The following is a 27,578-nucleotide window of genomic DNA, read 5'->3' on the forward strand; positions in this document are numbered from 1 at the left end:
TTGAGAGGTGACCTCATTCATGTTGATCAAGATGTAAAGGGTGATTGCCAAGAGCATGGAGCCAGGCTCTGCTGGGTGATGCCCAGTGGCAGGACAAGGGGCAATTGGTGGAAGCTGAGGCATAGGAAGTTCCATGGAAACATGAGGAGGAATTTTTTCCTTGTGAGGCTGACAGAACACTGGAACAGGCTGTCTAGGGGGGTTGTGGAGTCTCCCTCTCTGGAGATATCCAAGACCCTCCTGGATGCATTGCTGTGTGATCTGGTATAGGTGATCTTGCTCTGGCAAAGGGGTTGGACTGGATGAGCTTTCAAGGTCCCTTCCAGCCCCTCACATTCTGTGATTCAGTGCCTCAGACCAGCACACTGGAGACACAAATGTTCATGACATGATAGTGGTGTTTCCAAGCCTCACAAATGATAATAACCCTCAAACTCAACATAGAAGGTGCTAGCACTGTTTTAAGATGCACCCACATGCACCTTATTACAACTGATGTCAGGTCTGGAGCTCTAATAGTGTCTTGTCCTAGAGGAAATTTTTTTTCCCTTACAACTTAGAAATATTTTCAGGCAATTAGTTTCCTATAAAAAGGAATAATAAAATCAAGACCAAGTAGGCAGAACTGACAAACTTCATTTGATTTCAGAAACTATTTTAACTGAAAAAAACAAACAAATAAAACTCAAGTAAATTAAGACTGGCACTAAATTTTGATTGCAGGCACATTGGAATAAAGAAAACACACTCATTTTAATTAAAATACCAGGAAGTTCAAGACTCTTGAAGGTGTTTGTCATGACTAATTATTAGGTCACGATGAAAATTCTTTTGGCTGTGTTTTTACTCTGTCCATCAACAAGAAATTCAATTCATGCTGGAGTCTCTCCTGACAGGATTTTAAATGCTTTGAAAAGGGCTGTTTCTTGTCCTAAAGAAGAAGTGGGTGAACAGAAAGGGGAAACAACTCAAGAAAAGGTTTTAATTGAAATTATTAAACATGTGTTATACAAAGCATTTTGGTTTTAATGATCAATTTGTCTTATGTACAGAAACAGAGCAATTTTAGTCTAAATATATATATATATATATATATCTCCATATATCCACCCACCCCTGTGTCTCAAGCACTTATAAGCATCTGTCAACACTTTCTCTCTGAAAAAAAAAAATCTACACAAATAAAGCATTTGGGGTTTTGCTACTTGATAATGGGTAAATCCTGTGGCATTACACAAGTCTGCAACACAGGGCATCATTAGCAGAGGAAAGGAGTCAGCAATAAAATCAGCTGGAGATTAAGCTCGTTCGCAAAACTTCAGTCCCTGTTGAGTGTAGTGTTAAACATGCTTGACTACTTCATTCAATAGCAGAGGCACTGATGGGGTCCCCAAACACTAGTTAAGTTTTTATAAGGCTTTTCACCAGAGAACATCACTAGAGAACATAATTGCTATTTCCACATACCTACCTTCAATTTTCAGGGATTACTTTAAGTGTGAATTCTCAGGTATTTCTTCCAGCTGTCTCCTGTCAACTCATAATCCCATACACTGAGCTCCGTCCCTGCAGGGTAGCCACTTGATCCTAGGGTCAAAGGTCTTTCAGCTCTTGACTAATGCACCTCATTAGAAGAGGAAAGCAGAATGTCTCCAGCAATTCAGCTGTCACGAGAAGTAACAGAACTATATATATTTTTTAATCATCTTAAACAGATTTTATTTTTGACACAGAAACCATCTCTCCCCCCCCCCCCAAAAAAAAAACAACCAACCACCAAATCCCAAAATCTAAAGGCTTTCCACTTATTATCACTGTCTAACTTGTGATGCAGAAGAGTATGACTACATTGGGAGGGAATAAAGTAATTAGTAGCTTAATAGCATCCAGCAACAGAACAAGGGGACACAGCCTCCAGATGTGCCAGGGGAAGTATAGGCTGGATGTTAGGAGGAAGTTGTTGGCAGAGAGAGTGATTGGCATTGGAATAGGCTGTCCAGGGAGGTGGTGGAGTCGCTGTCCCTGGAAGTGTTCAAGAAAAGCCTGGATGAGGCACTTAGTGCCATGGTCTAGTTGACTGGATAGGGTTGGGTGCTAGGTTGGCCTGGGTGATCTTGGAGGTCTCTTCCAACCTGCTTGATTCTATGATTCTATGATTCAGTATCTGCTGTTATTATGGTCAGAGGCTGGTCATGAGCTAGCTATCACAACTCGGGTATTTGAAGTAAAATTAACATATTAGTGAAGTTAAATGCTGTTTTTCTTAGTACTTTATGTGGTTAGGTAATGGTTTTATCTTGTGCTGAAAAAATAACCACTCTCATAAACCAACATTTTCTTTTTTTTGATTAAACAAATGAAACTGTAACTTGAGCACAACTGAATCCCTAAGCAAGTGTAAGCTACTATGTTCTATATAAAAGTGCTTTAGGAGTTGACTGCAGTGACAAGCACATTCCCTCTGCTTTAGAAACTGAGCACAGCTATTTGAGTGCAGACAAGACTGCAATTTGGATGTGTTTTTCCTTCAAGCTGACATGGGCATTTCTAGCTAGTTGTCATCATTGCATTCTGAAGGAGCTTTACAAGGTAATTACATGAGCTAACTTGCTGAATTTAAACTCTAATTATTCAAGTACTGAGCTTTGCAGTAAGTTAACTTCCATCTTTATTGCAGTAAGTTAACTTATATCTTAGCAGCCCAATGGCTTACATGAAATGTCAGCTGTAGATGTGCAACAGCTACCTTAAAGCAAAACAAAATTGTTTCGTGCATTTATTGGAGTGAGAAACAGAAGATGAGATCACAGAATCATCACAGAGCATTAGAGGTTGGAAGGGACATCCAGGGGTCATGGAGTCCAATCCTCCTGCCAAAGCAGGATCACCTAGGATTATCTGCACAGTTGATGTCCCCAAAGCCAGGAGCGCTCTGCCACTGATTTCCAAGTGGTCTGTGTGCTAGTTTGAAGCAGGGTAGCATGTTTTGGTGAGAAGAACTAGATCATAGGCTGTGAAAGGAAAACAATGGTGATGTCTGCTCCCCTCAGAGTCTTGCTGAAGAAGAAAAGAAAACATTAGATAACACTCTCACCATTTTGACTCACTCTCTCACGAGCTGCCAACTGAGCTGCATCTCCCTAACCTCAACTTCCATTTGGCCTAACCCACTTTGCTTCTTAACCTTTTGGCCAAACCTCAATTCTTCTTTAGGACTGGGCTAAGGTTGAGAGGGGTGGGGGGAAGGTGCAGGGGTGGTTGAGAGCCCCTCCTGGAGACTCAGGTTTCTGGGAGGGGAGTTGTGTTTCTGTATTACCTTTTACCTTGTCTATTTCTGTCTGTAACTGTATATACTGTAAATATCTGCTTGTATATTGTGCTAGCTGTAAATAAATAGCTTCATTCATATTCCCAGAGCTGGCTGAGACTAGTCTGGGTATTTTCTAAAGTGTGGGGGGGCGGGGAACACCCAAACCATCACAGTCTGAAATGTCATAGAGTCACACAACTTTAGAGGTTGGAAGGGACCTCAAGAGATCATCGAGTCCAACCTCCCTGCCAACACAGAATCTCCTAAGACACTTAGCACAGTAACAAGGCAAGGCAAGGTTGGATGTGGCACTTGGTGCCATGGTCTAGCCTTGGGCACTGTGGTAAAGGGTTGGACTTGATGATCTGTGAGGTCTCTTCCAACCTTGGTGATACTGTGATACATCCAGGCAGATTTTGAAAGTCTCCAGAGAAGGAGGCTCCACAACCTTTCTGGGCAGCCTGTTCCAGTGCTCTGTCACCCTCTCTGTAAAGAAGTTTCTCCTCACGATGAGGTGAAACCTTCTATATTCCAGTTTGTAACTGTTGCTCCCTGTCTTAATGCTGCTGACCAGAAAGAAAAGATTGGCCCCATCCACCCAACATCCACCCCTCAGATATTGATAAGACATTGATCAGATCCCCTCTCAGTCTTCTATTCTCCAGACTAAACAGCCCCAGGGCTCTCAATCTCTCTCCATATGGGAAATGCTCAAGTCTCCCCATCATCCTTGTGACTCTCTGCTGGGCTCTTCCCAGCAGGTACCTGCCTCTGTTGAACTGGGGAGCCCAAAACTGGACATAGGTGTGATGTCACCAGGAAAGAGTAGAGGGGGAGAAGAACCTCCCTAGATCTGTGGGCATCTTAGAGTTTTCTTCCAACCAAAGTAATTATATGGTAAGTCAAATCTATAGCAAACTTTATTGTAAGTCCTGATCTATGGCAGGGTGTCCCTGCCCATGGCAGGGGGATTGGAACTAGATGATTCTTGTGGTCCCTTCCAACCTTGACTGATTCTAGTCTGAGTCTAGTCTGGGTGATTTCTAAAGTGTGGAGGGGCAGGGAATACCCAAACCATCACACATGGTCTAGTTGATTGGCCAGGGCTGGGTGTTAGATTGGACTGGATGATCTTGGAGGTCTCTTCCAACTTGGTTGATTTTATGATTCTATGATAGTGGGCAGTTCAGGCACGCTATTCATTCTCTGCCTTGAGATTGCCACTGTTATAACAGAGGTACCTCTGTGCCTTAATTAATGCATTAAAATAATGTGTTTAGAAATGCATTAGTGTTTTTATTATCACTTTATAGCATATAAGTCTTGAAGATTTGTTTACAACATGTTAGGATTGCAGGTTATATTAAGTTAAAAGACTACCCAAATTGATATTTTATTCCATCTGGAGGCAGGGGGGAATCACACAGTGAATTACCTCGGATTTTTTTCTCCCTGTTAATTAACAATAAAAAGAAAATATCAGCTTTCTTAAACTAATCAGGAGTTTTCCCTACCCACATCTCTTTCAGACAGAGCTTCAATCAAAAAAAGATGACTAATAGAGTCACTTTTATTGAATCTGTGTAACAGTTTTCTCTCAGTCTTTATTTCGAGTGCACAGCTATGATTTCCTACCTGAGTTCACAACCCAGCTCATAAAGAGTGCAACTATTTACTGCTAAACTCTTGGCTAGCACCAAGGGTTTCCACTTCTCTTGTGCAGTCTTTCACTTGTGCCTTTCTCCCAGAAACTTCTTTAAATGAAAACCAGCAGAACTTAACAGCTCAAGGAGACTAAATCATCCTCTAACAATAACACAGTTTAATTTGGGCTGCAGTAGTGAGAGCAGCGTGACTGGACAACCTCATGTTTGTCTCACCAGTAGGTATTATTTCAAAGTGTCATTTACTGCAGCTGTAAACTCTAGCCTTCTGGTCTGTAAAAGCTGTATTAAACCCATCCTGCTCCTTGAAGAAAACCAGTTACATCTGAGGTAGCGCTCACTACCAAATTGTTTTGTACATTTATTTTCCTCCTGGCTGTTGTTAGCTGCTGTGATTCAATAAATGAGCAAAACAGTCTCCCTGGCCGTCAGTCCTCTCTTTGCTCTCTTGCTTATCCTAGTCTTGTCTTTTGTTTTACAAACCAATTCACACACAAAACCCTCAAAGCTGTTATGATTCAATAAATGAGCAAAACAAACTCACTGGCCTCAGGCCTCTCTTTACTGTCTTACTTATCCCAGTTTTGTCTTTTGTTTTACAAACCCGTTCACATACAAAACCCTCAAAGCTGTTATGCTTCAATACATGAGCAAAACAGCCTCACTGTCCCTCAGTCACAGAATCACAGAATTAACCAGCTTGGAAGAGACCTCCAAGATCATCCAATCCAAACTAGCACCCAGCCCTGTCCAGTCATCTAGACCCTCTCTTTACTGTCTTGTTCCAGTCTTGTCTTTTGTTTTACAAACCAATTCACACACAAACCCCTCAAAGCTGTTATGATTCAATAAATGAGCAAAACAGCCTCACTGGCCCTCAGGCCTCTCTTAACTCTCATACTTATTCCAGTCTTGTCTTTTGTTTTACAAACCAATTCACTCACAAAACCCTCAAAACTGATATGTTTCAATACATGAGCAAAACAGCCTCACTGGTCCTAAGTCACAGAATCACAGAATTAACCAGCTTGGAAGAGACCTCCAAGATCATCCAGTCCAACCTAGCACCCAGCCCTGTCCAGTCAACTACACTCTCTCTTACTGTCTTACTTATTCTTGCCTTGTCTTTTGTTTTACAAACCAATTCACACACAAACCCCTCAAAGCTGTTATGATTCAATAAATGAGCAAAACAGCCCACCTGGCCCTCAGCCCTCTCTTTACCCTCTTACTTATCCCAGTCTTTTGTTTTACAAACCAATTCACTCACAAAACCCTCAAAGCTGATATGATTCAATAAATGAGCAAAACAGCCTCACTGGCCCTCAGTCACAGAATCACAGAATCATAGAATCAAGCAGTTTGGAAGAGACCTCCAAGATTGTCCAGTCCAACCTGGCACCCAGCCCTGTCCAGTCAACTAGACTCTCTCTTTACTCTCTTAATTATCCTAGTCTTGTCTTTTCTTTTGCAAACCAATTCACACACAAACCCCTCAAAGCTGCCAGAAGAGGAACTTCCCAAGAAGCATTTTAATTACGGTCATTTGTTGCAGTTAATGATATAAAGTACTGTGAAAATTATGCACTTGGAGAGATTTATTAATGCATACTGGACAGACCTATTTGCAGACAATCTACACAAGTACTTGCTTTTGCAGGATTTATAATTTTCTATCTCTTATGGTGCCTGAAAAGAAGAGTGGTTTTTAGCCTGTTGTTTCACTAGGCTTGCTGACAATGGTACTGGTCCCTAACAGGCGCATATGTTGTTGAAGAGTTGACAGCTAACTGCACAACTGAATGGTGAAGAGCTGTTCAAGGACTGATAATGCTTTTCTGTGTCATAGAGTCACAGAATCAAGCAGGTTGGAAGAGACCTCCAAGATCATCCAGTCCAACCTAGCACACAGCCTTATCCAGTCAACTAGACCATGGCACTAAGTGCCTCATTCAGGATTTGCTTCAACACCTCCAGGGATGGTGACTCCACCACCTCCCTGGGCAGCCCATTCCAATACCAATCACTCTCTCTGACAACAACTTCCTCCTAACATCCAGCCTAGACCTCCCCTGATTGCACAACTTGAGACTGTGTCCCCTTGTTCTGTTGCTGGTTGTCTGGGAAAAGAGACAAACTCCCACCTAATGTCTCCCACAGTACTGGGAGGATACCTCTGTTTATGATGTTTCCCTTGGCTGATAAGCAAGAAGCATGAAATGTTTTGCACAGCAGTGACCTCATTCATGTTTATAAAGGTGTGAGTTTATAAGGGGTAAGTGCCAAGAGGATGGAGCCAGGCTCTGCTCAGGGATGCCCAATGACAGGACAAGGAGCAATGGGTGGAAGTTGAGGCATAGGAAGTTCCAAGTAAAGATGAGGAGGAATTTCTTCCCTGTGAGGGTGGCAGAACACTGGAACAGGCTGTCCAGAGAGGATTGTGGAGTCTCCCTCTCTGGAGAGAGGGATTCAAAACCCTCCTGGATGCATTCCTGTGTGATCTGGTATAGGTGATCCTGCTCTGGCAGGGTGGGGCTAGATTGAATGACGTTGAAGTCCCTTCCAGCCCCTAAGCTTCTGTGATATTCTCTATTCTAGTTACAGAAGAAGAAGAAAGGATCTTTCTATGAAGGTTACAGATGCAAAAGCAGAGCAGACATACTTTGACAGGAAAGTAGATTGGAAACATACTTGGGTTAACAGAGACCTTTCCTTCAGAGATGTTGAAAGGCATGCACCTCTACTTCATTTCCATTATTGTAGTGAGAAAAGGTTTAGAGACCAAAGTTAATAAACTCAATATTAATGCAGAAGCTGTTTATTTCATATTGCTACTGTTCTGCATCTACAGGTTTCCTCTTATGTGCCCTGCCTTATGAACAATATGTGTGCTTTTCACTTAGGAATGAATAACATTTTAAACTCTAATGTTAAAAAGTTGGGGGAGGGGAGGATCAGGGAAGTAAAAGAGAGAAGGAAAGAAGTGGAGAAATGATTGAATTACACAAGAACATATTTTTCTTCTGAAATGCAGTAAAAGATTCAACAGTTCAAATTGCTCAAGAGTGATCACATTTCTTGCAGAAGGTGCTCTGTGTCTTAGGGGCAATGTACATATCAAATGCTGCTGATAGCTCAGCAGATGCTTTATTATTGAAAGGCAAAAGAAAAGAGTTTCAATAAAATCTACATTAACAGCCAGAGCTCAAACTGAGGCTACCTTGTGATTCATGCACTCTCCTTTGGTTTTGATCTTTTAATGAATATGACTTGCCACATCACAAAGTTTTCTGGGATTTTCTCCCTCACTTCTCTCTTTACTATACTCTCACCGTTGATTTGATCAGGTAGTTTCATATTGTTTAGTGGAAAGAAAAAACAGCTACTAGCAGTCCACTAGGCGTGGCTCTTTGTACATTTTTGTGGCTAGGGGATCTGACTCAATGTGCAGTCAAATGAGTTGTTTTTAAAAGGCTTTGGATCAGGCTACAAAGAATATGTTTTGGTTTTTCCTTTTCTCAGGGCATACCAGTTTAGGTTATTTCTTATGCATTAAATTGTTATTTTCAAGTGCCCTTCTACATAACGTTAGCTACAGCCAATGAAATAAAATAGAATCATAGAATCAAGCAAGTTGGAAGAGACCTCCAAGATCATCCAGGCCAACCTATCACCCAGCCCTGCCCAATCAACTAGACCATGGCACTAAGTGCCTCAGCCAGGCTTTGCTTGAACACCTCCAGGGACGGGGACTCCACCACCTCCCTGGGCAGCCCATTCCAATACCAATCACTCTCTCTGACAACAACTTCCTCCTAACATCCAGCCTAGACCTCTCCTGGTACAACTTGAGACTGTGTCCATCCCCTTGTTCTGTTGCTGGTTGCCTGGCAGAAGAGACCAAAGAGACCAACCCCCACCTGGCTACAGCCTCCCTTCAGGTAGTTGTAGACAGCAATGAGGTCAGCCCTGAGCCTCCTCTTCTCCAGGCTGCACACTCCCAGCTCCCTCAGCCTCTCCTTATAGAGTTTGTGTTCCAGGCCCCTCACCAGCTTTGTTGCCCTTCTCTGGACACATTCCAGCACCTCAACATCTCTCTTGAATTGAGGAGCCCAGAACTGGACACAGCACTCAAGGTGTGGCCTGACCAGTGCAGAGCACAGGGGCAGAATACCCTCCCTTGTCCTACTGGCCACACTGTTGCTGATCCAGGCCAGGATGCCATTGGCTCTCTTGGCCACCTGGGCATCCACTGTTTTCCTGTTGTTCAGAAGCGACAAGCTTGATTTCTTCCCTCCTGGTTTTAAGGAGTGCAATACTTTGGGAACCACTTTAATCCAGAAACTGCAACACATGTAGCTTCTTTTTCAAGTACCGTCCATAGCTCTTACTCACATCTGAGGTTCTGTGCAAGTTTTCACATTATATTTGCCTTATGAAAATACCTTGGGGTAAGAATAGTTTTTCAAATGTTATTAATAGATAAAAAGTAATCCAAGGATAAATGCTTCCAGACTGCAGCTACTGTGTGTATCTAGGCTAGACATATATATCTCAGTTTTGTTTTTTTTTAGTCTGACTAATTGTCTTTGTCTTTAATGACTCTCTTTTAAATGTCTGCTTTATGTTTCACAAATGCTTAATCATTGCTTTTCTTCATCCATCTATTTATTGAGTTTAGACACACACATATGAACCAAAATGACCTTACCTGAAGAAATGTTGTGCAGAAATCTGATTTCCCCCCCTATTACTCAAATAAAATCTTTCCTCCTAGCTGAAGCTAAAAGAAGTCAAAATCATTCCTTTGCTACCTTGCTGCAAATAGAGGAAGATGAGGCCATGGAAATGAGAATTGTTTCAGTATATCTAAAAATACACTTAAAAAGAGACTACAGAAGAAAACATCCCTGCTCAGGACAGCATTCTGGGCTGTATGAGCTGTACCAAGAAGATCAGCAAGCCTGCTCATGCAAGTAAAATCACACACGTGTTAAAGACTAGGAGAATGGTGTCTCCTACATGGAAACCCTTATGCTCTAATGAAACACCTTTGTGTATGATGTTATGTCGATGGAACAGCATGTGGCTTTGCTACATATAAAAGCAAATATGGAAGTAATATTAGAGCCTGCCTTGCCTTTTCTTTCCATTGATTTCAGCGTTTCAGGCTCCCTAATAGCTCTAACCCAGGTCAGAATGATAGCTCTTCCCTTCTTGTCATCTCACAATAAAACTTTTCAATCTTTTAGTGCCCCAGAAGCCTTTCAGATGCCTCAATGGTATTTATATTCAAAGCAGTCTGAAATTGCCTCTGGTTGGTTGTTGGGCTTTTTTTTGGTGTCTGTGTCAGTGTTACTTTTTTAGGGGAGGTTTGCATGGGTTTGGGTTTTGTTTTGTTTTGTTTGTTGTTTTAAAGAAACTGTAGATAGTCTGGGATATTTAAAATAACAGTGATTTGCTTTCTGGTTATTTATTGACCTTTCTCATGGGCTATGAGAAACTATGGTATAACACATGCCCAGATTTCAGAGAAACCCTAAAAGGTAGTGTCAGATGATGCAGCTACAAAGGGAATGTTATAGAGCTAGCCTGACTGTATTGGCCACTGATAACCTGCTCCATCTGTCTTGTCTCTGACACGTTGGCTGGACCTGGCCAGGGGAGAGATGGGGCATCTTCTGAAAACAGGAGTCATTATGAGAAGAAGCAGCAGCCCAGAAGAAATCAGGTATTTTGTCAAAAAGTTCAAGAGATCATATTTCCCCCCCACCCCTTCTCCTTTTCCTGATTTTATGTCCATTAGCAGAGCAAACATGATATGACCATAGTGAGTCCCAGAGCATGTCTCAGTCTTTCTGCCCCTCATCGGTGCAGTGTTGGTGATTAAGATCCTTGGAGCTCATTTAGTCAACCAAATATCTGGGCTTGCCTCTCGCTTCTCCCATTTCTGTAGCCCAGGATTTGAACTGTCATCAGCTTCACTACAGTCACACTGCTCTCACACTTTGTACCTATCCTCCTGATGGATTTTTAGGATGAATTCTCCTTCATTCTGATGGATTTTTAGGATGAATTCTGCTACAAGTAATAAAAGCTTTCTTCCTTTTTTGAAAGCTTCAAGCCTGATTTGTGTACTACACACTACATTATTCATTCTACTCTACTCTATGTGGACTCTATGCTTATATATACACACATGTACATAGTCAGATAACAAGGATCTGTATAATCTGTTTATGCATGCACAGAAGCATTCATTTATTTAATACATTTTTAGTGACCTATTTAATACTTTAATTGTGACCTATTTAATAGTTAATTAGATGATGTAGAGTTCTTTGCACATGGCAGACTTAACTGCTCAGGAGAATAGAAACTTCCCTGATACAAGTAGTATCAGGTAGATAGTGGTAGATAGTATGTTGGTAGTATCAGGTAGTATTGGTACATAGTAGCTGAAGATGAGCCAGCAGTGTGCCCAGGTGGCTAGGTGAGTCAATGGCATCCTGGCCTGGATCAGCAACAGTGTGGCCAGTAGGACAAGGGAGGTTATTCTGCCCCTGTACTCAACACTGGTCAGGCCACAGCTTGAGTCCTGTGTCCAGTTCTGGGCTATTCAATTCAAGAGAGATGTTGAGGTGCTGGAACGTGCCCAGAGAAGGGCAATGAAGCTGGTGAGGGGCCTGGAGCACCGCCCTGTGAGGAGAGGCTGAGGGAGCTGGGGGTGTGCAGCTTTAAGAAGAGGAGGCTCAGGGCAGAGCTCATTGCTGTCTACAACTCCCTGAAGGGAGGCTGTAGCCAGGTGGGATTGGTCTCTTCTGCCAGGCAACCAGCAACAGAAGAAGGGGACACAGCCTCAAGTTGTGTCAGGGTAGGTCTAGGCTGGATGTTAGGAGGAAGTTGTTGGCAGAGAGAGTGATTGGCATTGGAATGGGCTGCCCAGGGAGGTGGTGGAGTCACCGTCCCTGAAAGTGTTCAAGCAAAGCCTGGCTGAGGCACTTAGTGCCATGGTCTAGTTGATTGGACAGGGCTGGGTACTAGGTTGGCCTGGATGATCTTGGAGGTCTCTTTCAACCTGCTTGGTTCTATGATTCAAATATTTCTAAAAATAGAAGAATGGAACCTTCCCTGATACAAATACTTCTGAAAACACATTTCACCTCTATTGCTCTGATAGAAAGAGAGACACAGTCCAAAGCCATTGTTTTATTGGAGATTTTAATATTGGCAGTTCACGTCATACTTTCTGGCTACTGACTAGATGAAGTGGGAATTTGAAACAGCAGAGTAACAGTTCTTCAGAACCTAGCACAAAAACCTGAGATGGGTGGAAGGGGGAAATGTTGAAAACAGATTAAGTATGGTATACAAGCCAACTACTGACCACTCATTCCTATCATGCTGGGGTTTTAAGTGGTCCTCCCTTTTGGTTAGTTAATAAAAATCACTCCACAGGCAAAAGGAGCATAACCTTCCATTTTATGCTGAAAAGTCCTCTATGAATAACAAAAAAATTACCTCTTCCCAGGCTTAATTTCAAATTCTGTCTTCAAATCATTTTGAACTTAAACACAATTTTTTTTGGCAGCCTGTGGTGCTCATACTGAGCTGAATGCAATTCCAGCTCCACTATGTTGCTTTCATAGCTTCCTTAGCTCATCCTGTGAACAGAGCATGAAGCTTTCAGGGAGTGACTTCTATTTATTCAGATCTATTTGGCTTAGCTCTTTAGCTTTCTGGCCCAAAAGCTAACACTGGCACAGTGGATGGAAGATTTCTGGAAAATTGTAAGTTCCTAAAAGCTGTGATTGTAGCCTTACAATACCCCTGGCTGTGGTGAATACCAGATGCAGCTCCTTTGAAATAGTGATTATGATGCCAAGTGTTCAAGAAAAGCCTGGATGAGGCATGTAGTGCCACGATCTAGTTGACTGGATAGGACTGGGTGCTAGATTGGACAGGATGATCTTGGAGGTCTCTTCCAACCTGCTTGCTTCTATGATTCTATGAATTCATACCCTAATGTGCAGTCCTGATCACAGCCAAAGTCTCTCTTCTAGCTATTCCCAAAGGTCTGAGGATGCTCAGGTACTCCCAGAAGCTAAATATAGGAGATGCAAAAACACAAACCAAGTGATGATTTTTGTGCCCATTTAGGAACTGCAGCAATTTCCCTGCCACTTTTATATATGGCCTCATGAAGACCTTAATAAGGTCTCAATAGTGATGCAAGTATTACATAGCAACTTTTACTTGACCACTGTGCTGCATTTCTCTCTTTCTGTCAGCTCTGTTTGCTGAACTCATGAACACTGACCATTTCATAGAATCATAGGATCAACCAGGTTGGAAGAGACCTCCAAGATCATCCAGTCGAAACTGTCACTCAGCTCTATCCAGTCAACTAGACCATGGCACTAAGTGCCCCATCCAGGCTTTCTTTGAACACCTCCAGGGACGGTGACTCCACCACCTCCCTGGGCATCCCATTCCAATGCCAATCACTCTCTCTGACAACAACTTCCTCCTAACATCCAGCCTAGACCTGCCCCAGCACAACCTGAGACTGTGTGATCACATAACACCCTCCCTGAAAATGTGTGTCTAAAATAAAACTACAGATGGTATTCACAAAGGTCAGCCTTAGCCTGGGGTGCCAAATCTCCCCAGAATCCCTCCCCAGTCAGTAGGAAAAGGAAATGTCTCCTTTAATGCACTATTCCTCAACCTGTGTGCTCTGGGAACCAGTAATGATCTGGAAGACATCTGATGATAGTTCACAAAACATTGGAAACATTTAACCTTCCACTGCAGAAAACACCTCCAAAACTTTATACAGAAATTCCTCTGCGTGCACACAAGCAAACAATCAATTTGGGAGGTTTTGAAAGTAATAAACAAACCTTGAAGAGGCATTTGGCTGTAAATGAAAACCATTATGACAACACTTCATAACATAATATTTAAATTGTATTTATAGTGTTTTTTTTTTTCCCAAGGATTGAAAGCCTCTCAGAAAAAGAAATGAGCTAAAACTAAAGTTTGAGTCTTTCTCTCTCTGATGATTATACAAAGGTGTTAAGGAGATATGCTTGCCTTATGGATAACAGCTGGTTCCTATAGAGGACCTTGCATCTTGAATTCACCAAATATGAAGACTGATGTCCATAGGGTTGTATATCCATCACAGTGGAGCCAATGGTCATTTCTTGAGAGCTCACCTGTTGGATAGTTAGCATTACATTATTTATTTCCAAAGGATGGGTTGGAGAAAAGATTAAAATAAAAAAAAAAAACCAACAGATTTGCCTTAAACTGAATGACTGGAGCCTGAAATAAACCAGGTGAGGTTAGTTTGCAATGCAGAGCTAGACTTAGAATCATAGAATCAATCAGGCTGAATGAGACCTCTGAGATCATCCAGTCCGACCTAGCACTCAGCCCTAGGCAATCAAATAGACCATGACACTAAGTGCCTCATTCAGTGCTAGTGCTAGCAACCACCAGCATGTAGATCGTAGAATCATAGAATCAACCAGGTTGGAAGAGACCTCCAAGATCATCCAAGCCAACCTAGCATCCAGTCCTAGCCAGTCAACTAGACCATGGCACTAAGTGCCTCATCCAGGCTTTGCTTGAACACCTCCAGGGACGGTGACCCCACCACCTCCCTGGGCAGCCCATTCTAAAGCCAATCACTCTCTCTGTCAAAAACTTCTTCCCAACATCCAGCTTATATCTCCCCCAGCACAACTGGAGACTGTGTCCCCTTGTTCTATTGCTGGTTTTCTGGCAGAAGAGACCAACTCCACCTGGCTACAACCTCTTTTCAGGTAGTTGTAGACAGCAATGAGGTCAGCCCTGAGCCTCCTCTTCTGCAGGCTACACACCCCCAGCTCCTTCAGTCTCTTCTCACAGGGCTGTGTTCCAGGTCCTTCTTATTCCATGTCACATAAAAATACTCCAAGTTGGAGATAATAGAATTACAAACCAACAGGTGACCATTTCCGTTTGTTACTTTGCGAACTACAACAGCTTTATGGGTATGTGCGTCAAGTGAAATTCATTCCCACGTGGAAGGCACCATAAGGATTTCTGCCTAACAGATGGGCTTCTCATGCTTTTAATTGCTTTTGGAAGTCTTTGCTTTGTTGTGTATGAAACAAAGCAGCAGCCGTTGCAGAGGTCTTTTTGTGCAACTCTTTTCTGTTGAAAGTTGCACCAAGGAACAATTGTGATGTTGCATGCAGTGAGCAGGATGGGTTAAACATTTTTTTCCCCTCTCAATCCATCCCCTTGGGTGTTCAGCATTGCATTTACTAACGTTAGACTCACATACATTTACCAGTTTTTGTTCAAGTTTTCAACCCTGATCCACTGATGACAAATCATAATAATCCGTACTGTGATCATAAATCATTCTTGTTAAGAGTTTGTTTCCAGACAATCTGTAGTTGGCTTCTGATCCCATCCCAAAAGCTGCCTTTTGGGACGTTTGTTTCTTTTCATTTAAACCATGCCAACTCATCTCATGAAGTGGATTTCTTACGCATCTCAAGAGATCTTCCAGTACAAGCATTCTGAATACTCCTTGTGGCAGAAAAAGAGAAGGGTAGACAAGGTACTTCATGGACCAACTAAATACTGATAGAATCACAGCACCGCAGAACATTAGGGGTTGAAACAAGCTGGAGAGGGACTTTTTAGGCTCTCAGGGAGTAACAGGACTGGGGGGAATGGAGCAAAGCTGGAGGTGGGAAGGTTCAGAGTGGACACGAGGAGGAAGTTGTTGAGCATGAGAGTGGTGAGAGGCTGGAATGGGTTCCCAGGGAGGTGGTTGAGGCCCCATGGCTGGAGGTGTTCGAGGCCAGGCTGGCTGAGGCTGTCCTAGAGTAGGGTGTCCCTGAGCATGTCAAGGAGGTTGGGCCTAGATGATCCTTGTGGTCCCTTCCAACCCTGACTGATTCTATGATTCAAAAGCTCATTCAGTCCAACCCCATTGCCAGGGCAGGATCAGCTAGAATAGGTCACAGAGGAATGCTTCCAGGTGAGTTTTGAATGTCTTCAGGGTAGGAGACCCCACAGCTTGTTCCAATGTGCTGTCCCAATCACAATGAAAAACTTTGTTTACATGGAATCTCCTCTGCTTCAGCTTGCCCCCATTGGCCTTTGTCCTTTCATTGGACATTCCTGAGCAAAACTTGATGTTGTCCTGCACATCTTAATAAATATGGGTGAGGTCATCCCTCAGGCTCCTTTCCTCCAAGCTAAAAAGCCTCAGCTCCCTCAGCCTTTACACATAAGGCAGATGTTTCACTCCTTCCATAATCTTTGTGGCTCTGCACTAGACTCTTTCAAGGTTTCCCATCTCTAATCACCTATATTTTCTGAAAGATGGATGCAATACTTCAATAACACAGCAAATGCCATAGGTTTGAGTACCAAAATTTGTTAGGAGAAAAAAAATGACATCTAGCAAATGATGTTTTGAGATTGTTCTAAGAACAAACTCTTTCCACTTCTAAATACTCAACAGGAAAAAAAATGGCAAGGAACAGGGAAGTTTAGTTTTCATTCTGTGAAGAGGCAAGGAGAGGCTGAGGGAGCTGGGGGTGTGCAGCCTGCAGAAGAGGAGGCTCAGGGCTGACCTCATTGCTATCCAAAACTACCTGAAGGGAGGCTTTACCTAGGTGGGGTTGATCTCTTCTCCCAGGAAACCAGCAACAGAAGAAGGGGACACAGTCTCAGGTTGTGCCAGGGGAGGTCTAGGCTGGATGTTAGGAGGAAGTTGTTGTCAGAGAGAGTGATTGGCATTGGAATGGGCTGCCCAGGGAGATGGTGGAGTCACCATCCCTAGACGTGTTCAAGCAAAGCCAGGATAAGGCACTTAGTGTCATGGTCCAGTTGATTGGACACGGCTGGGTGCTAGGTTGGACTGGATGATCTTGGAGGTCTCTTCCAGCCTGGTTGATTCTATGATTCTATTTGAATTTGTCTTGTATGTTCTATCACAGAATGGAAGGTTTCACACAAAGATCATTGAGACAGAAAAAAAAAGTTTCTGAAATAATGTTTTGATAAAACTTTTATTGTTATAATGTATCAAGTTCTATATGCATTTTCCATGAATTTAACACAATTCTTTGAAGCCTTTACATTTGTCATAGTGTGAGTGTTACCTGTTCTCCCACAGAAGACTCAGCCACCTCTGGAAATTGAATGAAGCTTATATTTACAGGATATGCAAGCAGATATTTACAATATATACAGTTATAGATAGAAATAGACAAAGTAAAAGGTAATACAGAAACACAACAGCCCTCCCAGTAACCTGAATCCCCAGGAGGGGCTCACAACTGCCTTTTCACTTTCTTCCACCCCTCTCAACCTCACCCCAGTCCCAAGGAAGAATGGGGGTTCATGCAGAGAGTTAGGAAGCAAAGTGGATTTATCAGAGAGACAGCAGAGAGGCTAGAGAGAGAAAAAAAATGCAGCTCTGAGCTCCCCATCAGAAAAACAACTCCCTTATCTATGTTTGGATTCTTGTTCTTATATCTCTCAGCAAGCCTATTTGTGAAGGAGACATCACCCTTTTTTTCTTGTTCACAGCCTGTGATTGGCATTGGAATGGGCTGCTTGGAGAGTTGGAGTCACCATCCCTGGAGGTGTTCAAGAAAGCCTGGATGAGGCACTTAGTGCCATAGTCTAGATGACTGGCTAGGGCTGGGTGCTAGGTTGGACTGGATAATCCTGGAGGTCTCTTCCAACCTGGTTGATTCTGATTCTGTGACAGGATTCAGCACTGTGTGTGTGATGATTTGGGTGCTCCCCACCCCCTCCCCACACTTTGGAAAAAATCGCCCAGACTCAGCAGCTCTGGAAATTGAATGAAGCTTTATATTTACAGCTTAGCACAATATACAAGCAGATATTTAGAACATAGACAGTTACATACAGAAATATACATATTAAAAAGTAAGATGAAACACAACAGCCCTCCCAAAAAACAGAGTCACCAGGAGGGGCTATTAACCCCCCTTCCACCTTTCTTTCACCCCTCTAACTTGCCCAAGACTTTGCCTTCTGCTCAAGGTAGTTTGGAGGGTCAGTCTGGCTGGTTAAGAAGCAGATGGATTAGTTACACAGATGGCAGGTTAGAGAGAGAGAGAGAGAAGCTCAGCCCAAAGCCCAGAGAGCAACTCTGTTATCAATGTATGTGTTCTTGTCCTTATACGCCTCAGCAAGCCTATGAGTGAAGCAGACATCATAGAATCAACCAGGTTGGAAGAGACTCCCAAGCTCATCCAGTCCAACCTAGCACCCAGCCCTAACTAATCAACTAGACCATGGCACTAAGTGCCTCATCCAGTCTTTTCTTGAACACCCCCAGGGATGGTGCCTCCACCACCTCCCTGGGCAGCCCATTCCAATGGGAAATCACTCTCTCTGTGAAGAACTTCTTCCTAATATTCAGCCTATACCTACCCTGGCACAACTTGAGACTGTGTCCCCTTGTTCTATTGCTGGTTACCTGGGAGAAGAGGCCATCATCGTTTCCTTTTCACAGCCCATCATCTAATTCTTCTCAGCAAAACATCCCAGCTAGGCTCAAACTGGCACAGTGTGGAAATACAGGATTCAATTCTAAGTACCAGGAAGATGAAAAACTCCCTGTTGTTTCTACCATGAAGTCAAACAGTTCACTTCTCATAACACTATTAGAACGTGCCCTTTCTAATGGAGGATTGACAGCAACATATTACATTGGTTCCTAAAGATAAAAGATTTCTGTTGAAGTACTTTATTGCAAATTATGTTCTCAGTGCAAGCCTTTTCCTTTTCCCCTGTTTAAATATCTCCCTTTATTGGCTTTTAGTTGTAATCCAGGGCAACGTCTCCCTTGCAGGCTGCATGCATTTCTCACAAACATGTCAACACACACTCCTGGAGAAGGACATTGTTTACTTTGGATAAACCTGCCTTATGGAGGATAAAACCATTCTTTGTGAGCACTTCTGAAAGACAAGAGTGAACGTGGTACTTATGAAATGTTCCGTTATACAGTATGTGGTCTCCGTTATATAAATAATTCCTTCCCACCCACCCCCAAAACCCTCATCTACTTCTCTGTGGGAATATTGAATAAATAATTAAAGCTTTAAAAAAAAAAAAGTAGAAAAAAGGGGGAAAAAAGAAAGAGTAGGAAGAAACAAGTATAAACAACTTGAAAGATGATTCATAAGTTGAGTTATGTTAATTGTATTTCCTACTAGAACATCAAAGCACATTTGGTAACATGAAATATATATGCACCTTTCCAAGATTTTATATTTTGGCTCTCTTTAAGGGTCCTGATAATTATACACAATAACTTCATGGAAAATATCCCCAAAGGGTTTGTTTAGTGTTTATTTTCACAGAGCAAGACACCACTTACAATCTCTGTTTCTAAAGGGTTAGTTCTTGAATCATAGAATCAGTCAGGGTTGGAAGGGACCACAAGAATCATCTAGTTCCAACCCCCCCTGCCATGGGCAGGGACACCCTACCCTAGATCAGAACTTGTATTACTGAAGTTAAAATAAATTTACTCAGACTCATAGAATCAGTCAAGGTTGGAGGGGACCAAAGGGATCTAGTTCCAGCCACCCCTGCCATGGGTGGGGACACCCTACCCTAGGGCAGGACTTGGATTACTGCAGTTAAAATATATTTACTTTGACTCATAGAATCAGTCAGGGTTGGAAGAGACCACAAGGATCAGCCAGTTCCAACCCCCCTGCCATGGGCAAGGACACCCTACTCTAGAGCAGGCTGCCCACAGCCTCATCCAGCCTGGCCTTAAACACCTCCAGCCATGGGGGCTCAACCACCTCCCTGGGCAACCCATGCCAGGCTCTCACCACTCTCATGCTCAACAACTTCCTCCTCACATCCACTCTGAACCTCCCCACCTCCAGCTTTGCTCCATTCCCCCCAGTCCTGTCACTCCCTGACAGCCTAAAAAGTCCCTCCCCAGCTTTTTTGTAGGCCCCCTTCAGATCCTGGAAGGCCACAAGAAGGTCACCTGGGAGCCTCCTCTTCTCCAGCCTGCACAGCCCCAACTCCTTCAGCCTGTGCTCATAGCAGAGGTATTTTAGGTGCTCTTTTTTTTAAATGGCAGTCTGGCAAGAGGCACTGCTGAGCCCATAAAGTATATAAGTGCCTGTCACAGTCACATAACTCTATTTGTTGCCTTTATGAAACTTGTTTTTTTTTTCTCTCTGGGTGACAACAAACCTACAACAAATCACTGAAAAAAAATCCTAAAGGTGGCAAATCACCAATAAAAAAAAGCTTTCCTGTGGCTGATTTTTTTGGCCTATTATACACCAAAATAACTGAGGCTTTATTCATATTGCAGTAATTCCTGGAGACCTTAATCAGAGATTCAGTGTAATGTTGTCTAAAGTGTGTAAGCTACAGATGGAAAGAATGAAAGCAAGAATTGTAGGTCCATAACTCCAAATTGCTGATATTTTGAAGTCTATCTCAGATGTTTTGTTGCCCTATTAGGACTTAGCTTCTTGTATAGATGGTGCTGAATGTTTGCAGGGCTTCCTTATTCTTGCCAACACAGGGGTGATAATACACCAGGAGTGACTACATGGACTTGCCACCACCTGTATGTCCTGGTGAGCCTGCTCTGGAAGATGGTTTTTAATCAAATGAGAGAAGCACTCCCACCAAATTTAGACTGGCCAAACCCATAGCTGAGAAAGCAAAATCCTCTATCTCCTTTAAGGAACACAAAATATCCCTCAGTAGCTAAAAGGGCAAGCAATAGACTATTTTGTCTCAACCAACCCTTGTCTTATTGTCTTTCTCTGAGGATAAACTGGATGACAAAAGCCTAGGAGAAATCATCAACAGGATGGAATAGTGCACTTTCTTTTTTTCACATCTACCCTCTGTGCAGCTTTCACACTCTTAGAATGAACCTGGCTTACATTTGCTGTGAGTGAGTAGACAGAAGTTGACCTCGTGAAGCTCAATAAGGACAAGTGCAGGGTCTTGCATCTGGAGGGAAATAATATCAGGCACCAGTACAGGTTGGGGGCTGCCCTACTGGAAAGCAGTTCCATAGAGAAAAAGCTTGCAGCGCTGGTGTACAGCAAGTTCTGCATGGGACAGCAATGCGCCCCGGGGGGCAAGAGAGCCAATGGCATCATGAGGTACATCTGGAAAAGTGTGTCCAACAAAGCCATGTAGGTTCTTCTCTCCTTCTACTCTGTCCTAATGAGACCATACCCAGAGTACTGTGCCCAATTTTGGGCTCCCCAGTTCAGGAGAGACAGGGACCTGCTGGAGAGAATCCAATAGCAAACCATGAGAATGACTGGGGGACTTGGATATGTCCCCTGCTAAGAGAGACTGAGAGCCCTGGGGCTGTTTAGTCTGGAGAAGAGAAGACTGAAAGGGGAGACGATCAGTGTGTATCAATGTCTGAGGGGTGGGTGTCAGGTGGATGAGCCAATCTCTTTTTTTGTGGTCTTATTGCTGCTGACAAGGAGCAATGGCTACAAACTGGAACACAGAAGGTTTCACCTCAATGCAAGGAGAAGCTTCTTTACAGTGAGGGTGACAGAGTCCCAGAACAGGCTGCCCAGAGAGGTTGTGAAGCCTCCTTCTCTGGAGACTTTTCAAAACCTGCCTAGATGCATTTCTGTGAGCACTACCCTAGCAGATCCTGCTTTAGCAGGGGGGTTGGACTCAATTTCTTGAGGTGCCTTCCAACCTCTAACATACTGAGATTCATCTGTAGACTGCCTGGATAGAGGAAAAGAAAAAACAACCAACCCAAAACAAACAAACAAACAAACATCCCTACAAAACCTCTATAAACAAACCCAAAAAGAGGCTGTGAGGGAATGGAGCTCCAGACAATTTTAATCTTTGTTAGAAGAAGCTTTTTCAAATTGATCAAATCTTGTATCCTGTGGGCACTTGGCTTGGACAGAGTGGGCAATACTTGGGACCTGGGTTGGGCTCCCATGCTAACCGGGATTACTCTCTGGGTTCCCATCCAAACATGCTGCAAGCAGAAGCCAGCTCCTTGTTGCCACAGCCAACAGGGCACCGATTGTCTATGCACTGACAGCAAGTGTAGGATTTGAACAAGGTCATTCTGCTGTGACTGTGGCAACAGTCATAGATTTCAATGGGCACTTGGATTGTGGTTCCTCAAAGCCTGCTGCACAGCTTAGCAAAGCCCTGTTCCGTTGCACAGCTGTAGTCCAGTTCTGGGCCTCTCAATTCAAGAAAGATGTTGAGGTGCTGGAACATGTCCAGAGAAGTGCAACAAAGCTGCTGAGGGGTCTGGAGCACAAATCCTATGAGGAGAGGTTGAGGGACCTGGGCCTGTTTAGCCTGGAGAAGAGGAGGCTCAGGGGTGATCTTATTACTGTCTACAACTACCTGAAGGGGCATTGTAGCCAGGTGGGGGGTGGCCTCTTCTCCCAGGCAACCAGCAATAGAACAAGGGGACACAGTCTCAAGTTGTGCCAGGGTAGGTATAGGCTGGATATTTGGAAGAAGTTCTTCACAGAGAGAGTGATTTCCCATTGGAATGGGCTGCCCAGGGAGGTGGTGGAGGCACCGTCCCTGGGGGTCTTCAAGAAAAGCCTGGATGAGGCACTTAGTGCCATGGTCTAGTTGATTGGTTAGGGCTGGGTGATAGGTTGGACTGGATGATCTTGGAGGTCTCTTCCAACCTGGCTGATTCTATGATTCTATGAAACAAAAGACTCTGCTGAGTGCAAAGGAAGAATCTCCCAATGGCACTTGAGTCTGAACCAACAGTCAGTGCTGAACTCTTTGGTGAGGCAACCTCCACAAGCCTCATCTCCTGCATTCCTGGGCTGTTTGCATAGCACATCCATCCTGTTCTTCCATCCATCAGTCATTATCAGTGAGGTTTCATACAGCTGAGAGAAATGGACACTTTTGATGTTTCTGTGAAGCCATCTTGCTTCCTTTGCTAATCCAGACACAAATGCACATCATTCACTGAGCAGCTCAAAGGAAGGGAGCAAAACTTTTGGTAACATCCACCACAAAAAGTAAAGGAGGTAGGAAGGACTATTTAGCTGTCTCTAGCTTTAATCTAAGAGGCACTTTGCTGCTTTTCAGTGAGCCCTTAGTTGACTCTTTCCTGATGCTTAGGCATTCTCATAGTTTCTCCCCTGTGTAATGTTTCACGTCACTAATCCAAGGTATGTTTCTGTAGCAGCCTTCTTCTAAGAGCCTTTCTCCTATCCTCAGTTATCTGTTTTCTTTTCTATAGCAGAAATCTTAATTTTTTTTTCATACCTTTCAATCTTCCTCTGGCAAATGTGGTCAAGAGTAGCAATAGGTGTGAAAGGTATGGGAAAGGAATGACAGCTGAGCACCTCTCACTGAATAAAGATAGTTTTAACTGTTACAAAACAAGACAGTTTGAGCCACTCTGACATAAGAGAATGTCAATGGGATTTGAGTTCCATTCCATTTTCCCTGCTAGAAGTTCTCAGACATTTCCTCCATGGTAAGTCAATGCTTCTCAAAATGCTTCACAGATTCATTCCTGCCATTGTTAGAGCTTTACAAGTGAGCAGAAAGAAGCAGCTAAACAGAGAGAGGCTCAGCCAGCACCCACAGGTGATGTCAGAGTGATCATCAGTTCTCTATCCTGCCTAACCAGGGGGCCACCAGGCCCCCCAGCCTTTAGATCCCCTCCACCACACGCCCAGTGTACACCATGGGCACTCACCAGTGATGAGAGGAGGAGGATCCCTCTGCCCAGTTGGGCACAGCTTGAGGCTTCTGCCTTTCCTGGGACCATTAAAAAGGGGAGTGGGCAGGGAGGGCAAAGTGGTCACACCTGGTGTGGGAGGAGACTCCAACAGAACCCAGGTGCTCTGGGTTTGGGGGAAAAGGAATCAGACAGAATCACAGAATGTCAGGGACTGGAAGGGACCTCAAAAGCTCATCTAGTTCAACCCCCCTGCCAGAGAAGGATCACCTTTAGCAGATCACACTGGATCATATCCAGGTGGGTCTTGAATATCTCCAGAGAAGGAGACTCCACAACACCCCTGGGCAGCCTGTTCCAGTGTTCTGTCACCCTCACAGGGAAAAAAATCTTTCCTCACATTTACATGGAACATGCTATGCCTCAGCTTCCACTCATTGCCCCTTGTTGTTGAGCATCACCCAGCAGAGCCTGGCTCCATCCTCTTGGCACTCATCCTTTACATACTTATAAGCATGAATGACATCACCCCTTAGTCTCTTCCTCTCCACATTAAAGAGCCCCTCTAATATTCTGTGATTCTCTGACCTGATGGATGGAGATGGACCAAAAGCTCATAGGGAAGGTTCACTTTTAAGAGGAAATGTGGGAATTTATCACTCAGTTCTGCAAAATCAGTTATTGTTGAAGTTAAATCAATATGGACATAGTTTTCAGTCCTTGGTTTTCCCATGAGTCCCAATATGACACAGACAGCAACATCAACATTAACATCCATACAGGAATAAGAAAATCAGAGGTTTACTTTATTAGCTTGAGCTTAGTTCAGAAAACAGAATTAACTATATATATTTCTTCTGATATAAAAGTATCTCCATGTTGTCCTACTCCATCTGGGAGTCTTTGATACTCTGAGATTTGGAATAGACAAAGATGGCTTTCAAGAGGGCAAACACTTGATTTTTTTTTCTTTTTTCACAGAATCAATCAGATTGGAAAAGTCCTTCAAGATCATCAAGTCCAACCTACTACCCAACATTACCTAATTAACCAAGTGCCACGTCCAGTCTCTAGTTAAACACCTCCAGGGATGATGCTCCATCACCTCCCCAGGCAGCTCATTCCAATGCCAATCACTCTTGTTGTGAAGAGTTTCTTCCTAATATCCAGCCTAAACCTGCCCTGGCATGGTTTGAGGTTGTGTCTCCTCATTCTGTCACTGATTGCTTGGGAGAAGAGGTCAAGCCCCACCTGGCCACAACCTCCCTTAAGATAGTTGTAGAGAACAATAGGGTCTGCCCTGAGACCCCCACATCTCTCAGCCTCTCTTCACAGGGCTGTGCTCCAGCTCCCTCACCAGCCTTGATGCCCTTCTCTGGGCATGGTCAAGCACCTAAATATCTTTCTTAACCTGAGGGGCCCAGAACTGAACACAGTACTCAAGAAAGTCTTCCAAGGAAAGCAGAGGTGGAGGACTCACTGTAAGTCTGAATTCCCTTACCAAGGTGACATGTCCAAAGGAGAAACAGCTGGCTACTAACTATTGCCATTAGTGAAACGCAGACATAAAATGCTGCAAGGGATTACACAGGAAAAATACTCTCAAAAAAGAGAATTTCCAAGACCAGGAAGGGGGAAGAATGCCAGCAAACACCTACCCAAGGAGCAGCACATCCATTAAGGTTCATGGTCTAACACTATGTGGTTCAGAGCAAGGTCTTGAATATGCAAGCCCTTGAATATGTGTGGCATGAAGGTCTTCAGAAACCAGCTGTTGATGAATATTTAATGAGAGCAAAACTCTTTCAATGGGAGTACTTTAAAAACTGAGAAATTCATTTGCTAAGCCAGGGTGGAGTGATATACTAGGAAAGAGGGAAAGATTTCACACATCAGTCATCACAGCCTGTGGTTTTCCCTAGAACATTGTCTCAGCAATGCACAAACCTGCCTTCAAGACATTTTCTCTGGTATGGATATTCTGTGATCCCATTCCTGCTTTATGATGAGAGGCTGCGGGAGCTGGGGTTGTTTAACCTGGAGAAGAGGAGGCTCGGGGTGACCTCCTTGCTGTCCACAACTACCTGAAGGGAGGCTGTAGCCAGGTGGGGGGTTGGCTAGAACAAGGGGACACAGTGTCAAGTTGTGCTGGGGGAGGTCTAGGCTGGATGTTAGGAGGAAGTTGTTGCCAGAGAGAGTGATTGGCATTGGAATGGGCTGCCCAGGGAGGTGGTGGAGTTGCTGTCCCTGGAGGTGTTCAAGTAAAGCCTGGATGAGGCACTTAGTGCCATGGTCTAGATGACTGGATAGGGATGGATGCTAGGTTAGACTGGATGATCTTGAAGGTCTCTTCCAACCTACTTGATTCTATGATTCTATGGTCCTATGATCTACCTATACAAATGACATTGCTGAGAAAAACATTGTAAGCCATTGTTTCTCCAAGAAAAATTCTTAGCTGAATATAAATTGTGCAACTCCTAGTTACTGAGAACTTCTGTTGGCAAGAGCATTGCTTGCTTTAAAGATGGTGGAATTTAGTAGAAAATGGCTAAGGTAGCTATTTTTACAAGGAATAACATCATCATAGAATCATAGAATCAACCAGGTTGGAAGAGACTCCCAAGCTCATCCAGTCTGACCTAGCACCCAGCCCTGGCCAATCAACCGGACCATAGCACTAAGTGCCTCATCCAGGCTTTTCTTGAGCACCTCCAAGGATGGTGCCTCCACCACCTCCCTGGGCAGCCCATTCCAATGGCAAATCACTCAACACTGATTTTAGATGCACATATACAAAACATTTGATCTTCCACTAGCTGGAAAGAATGGGCTTCAAAATAATTTTGCATGCTCTACTGTATTTTAATTTTCACCTCGTTTTGGGGTGTATTTGATTGTTTCCTCCACTGATAATGTTTAAATGGTGATTTGTTTGTTCAGTTGAAGCAGTCTGAATCTGAAATCAGGCCACAAGTAATAGGCTGTGTCGTTTAAACTCAGCGTGCATTTTGCTTGCTGGATCTTCTCTTGTGTTATGCATCTTGTGCCATCATTAGGGCATATGAGAGACCACCACACACTACACACATTCAGACTGGCTGCTGTGGAGGGATTACCAGCCCAGCTCTGGCATAAAACCCCTTCCAATATTTGCTGACTGCATCACTAAAGCCACAAACCACTGGCAATGTAAAAAAAAAAAATTAGGAGTTGGTTAGCAAAACAAAATTGTTAAATCTTTCCATGAGGCCTCCTTGATAAATCTTCTTGAATTGAAACCTCACATCTTTTTCACTCAATTTGCTGCATTTCCCTCCCCCCCACCCCCCAGGTTTTGAGCACATTTTTGATTGCACTACGTTCTGTCATTAAAACAAATTAGATGACAAAACCTTGGTGATTTCAAAAGAAAAGAGCTGCAAAAGAAAAGAGTTTCTAAAGAAAAGAATTTCAAAAGAAAAGAGTTTTCCTTATGGCTTGGGTAAAATAATTTTTTCTTAGGTATAAGATTGTTGCTGCATGGTGATTCCTGTGCCTGCCATGAGAGGTCTCTTGCTTTGTGACAAACATGAAGACTTCTACCAGTAGTAGCTGCTAAAAGAAACACTCCTTGTAAAATAAGAGACCTTACAACTGCCTTACAATACCTAAAAGGCTCCAACAGGAAGACTGGAGAGGGACTTTTCATAAGGGTGCTTAGCTATAGCCAGGTGGGGTTGGTCTCGTCTGACAGGCAACCAGCAACAGAACAAGCAGACACAGTCTCAAGCTGTGGCAGGAGAGGGATAGCCTAGAGCCTGTTAGGAGGAAGATCCTCACAGAGAGA

General features: G+C 43.5%; 1 long non-coding RNA gene across 1 annotated transcript; it reads right to left on the minus strand.

Moving 5' to 3' along the window:
• Positions 1-690: 690 nt before the first annotated feature.
• LOC135175111 (uncharacterized) lies at positions 691-23,829 on the minus strand. The gene is made up of 4 exons (XR_010302245.1): positions 23,768-23,829; positions 14,074-14,198; positions 1,472-1,664; positions 691-931 (listed from the first exon to the last, which is right to left on the minus strand). It is a non-coding gene; the product is annotated as an uncharacterized LOC135175111 (long non-coding RNA).
• Between the last annotated feature and the right edge of the window lie 3,749 nt (positions 23,830-27,578).

This window comes from Pogoniulus pusillus, chromosome 4 (genome assembly GCF_015220805.1).
Source record: "Pogoniulus pusillus isolate bPogPus1 chromosome 4, bPogPus1.pri, whole genome shotgun sequence".
NCBI lineage: Eukaryota > Metazoa > Chordata > Aves > Piciformes > Lybiidae > Pogoniulus > Pogoniulus pusillus.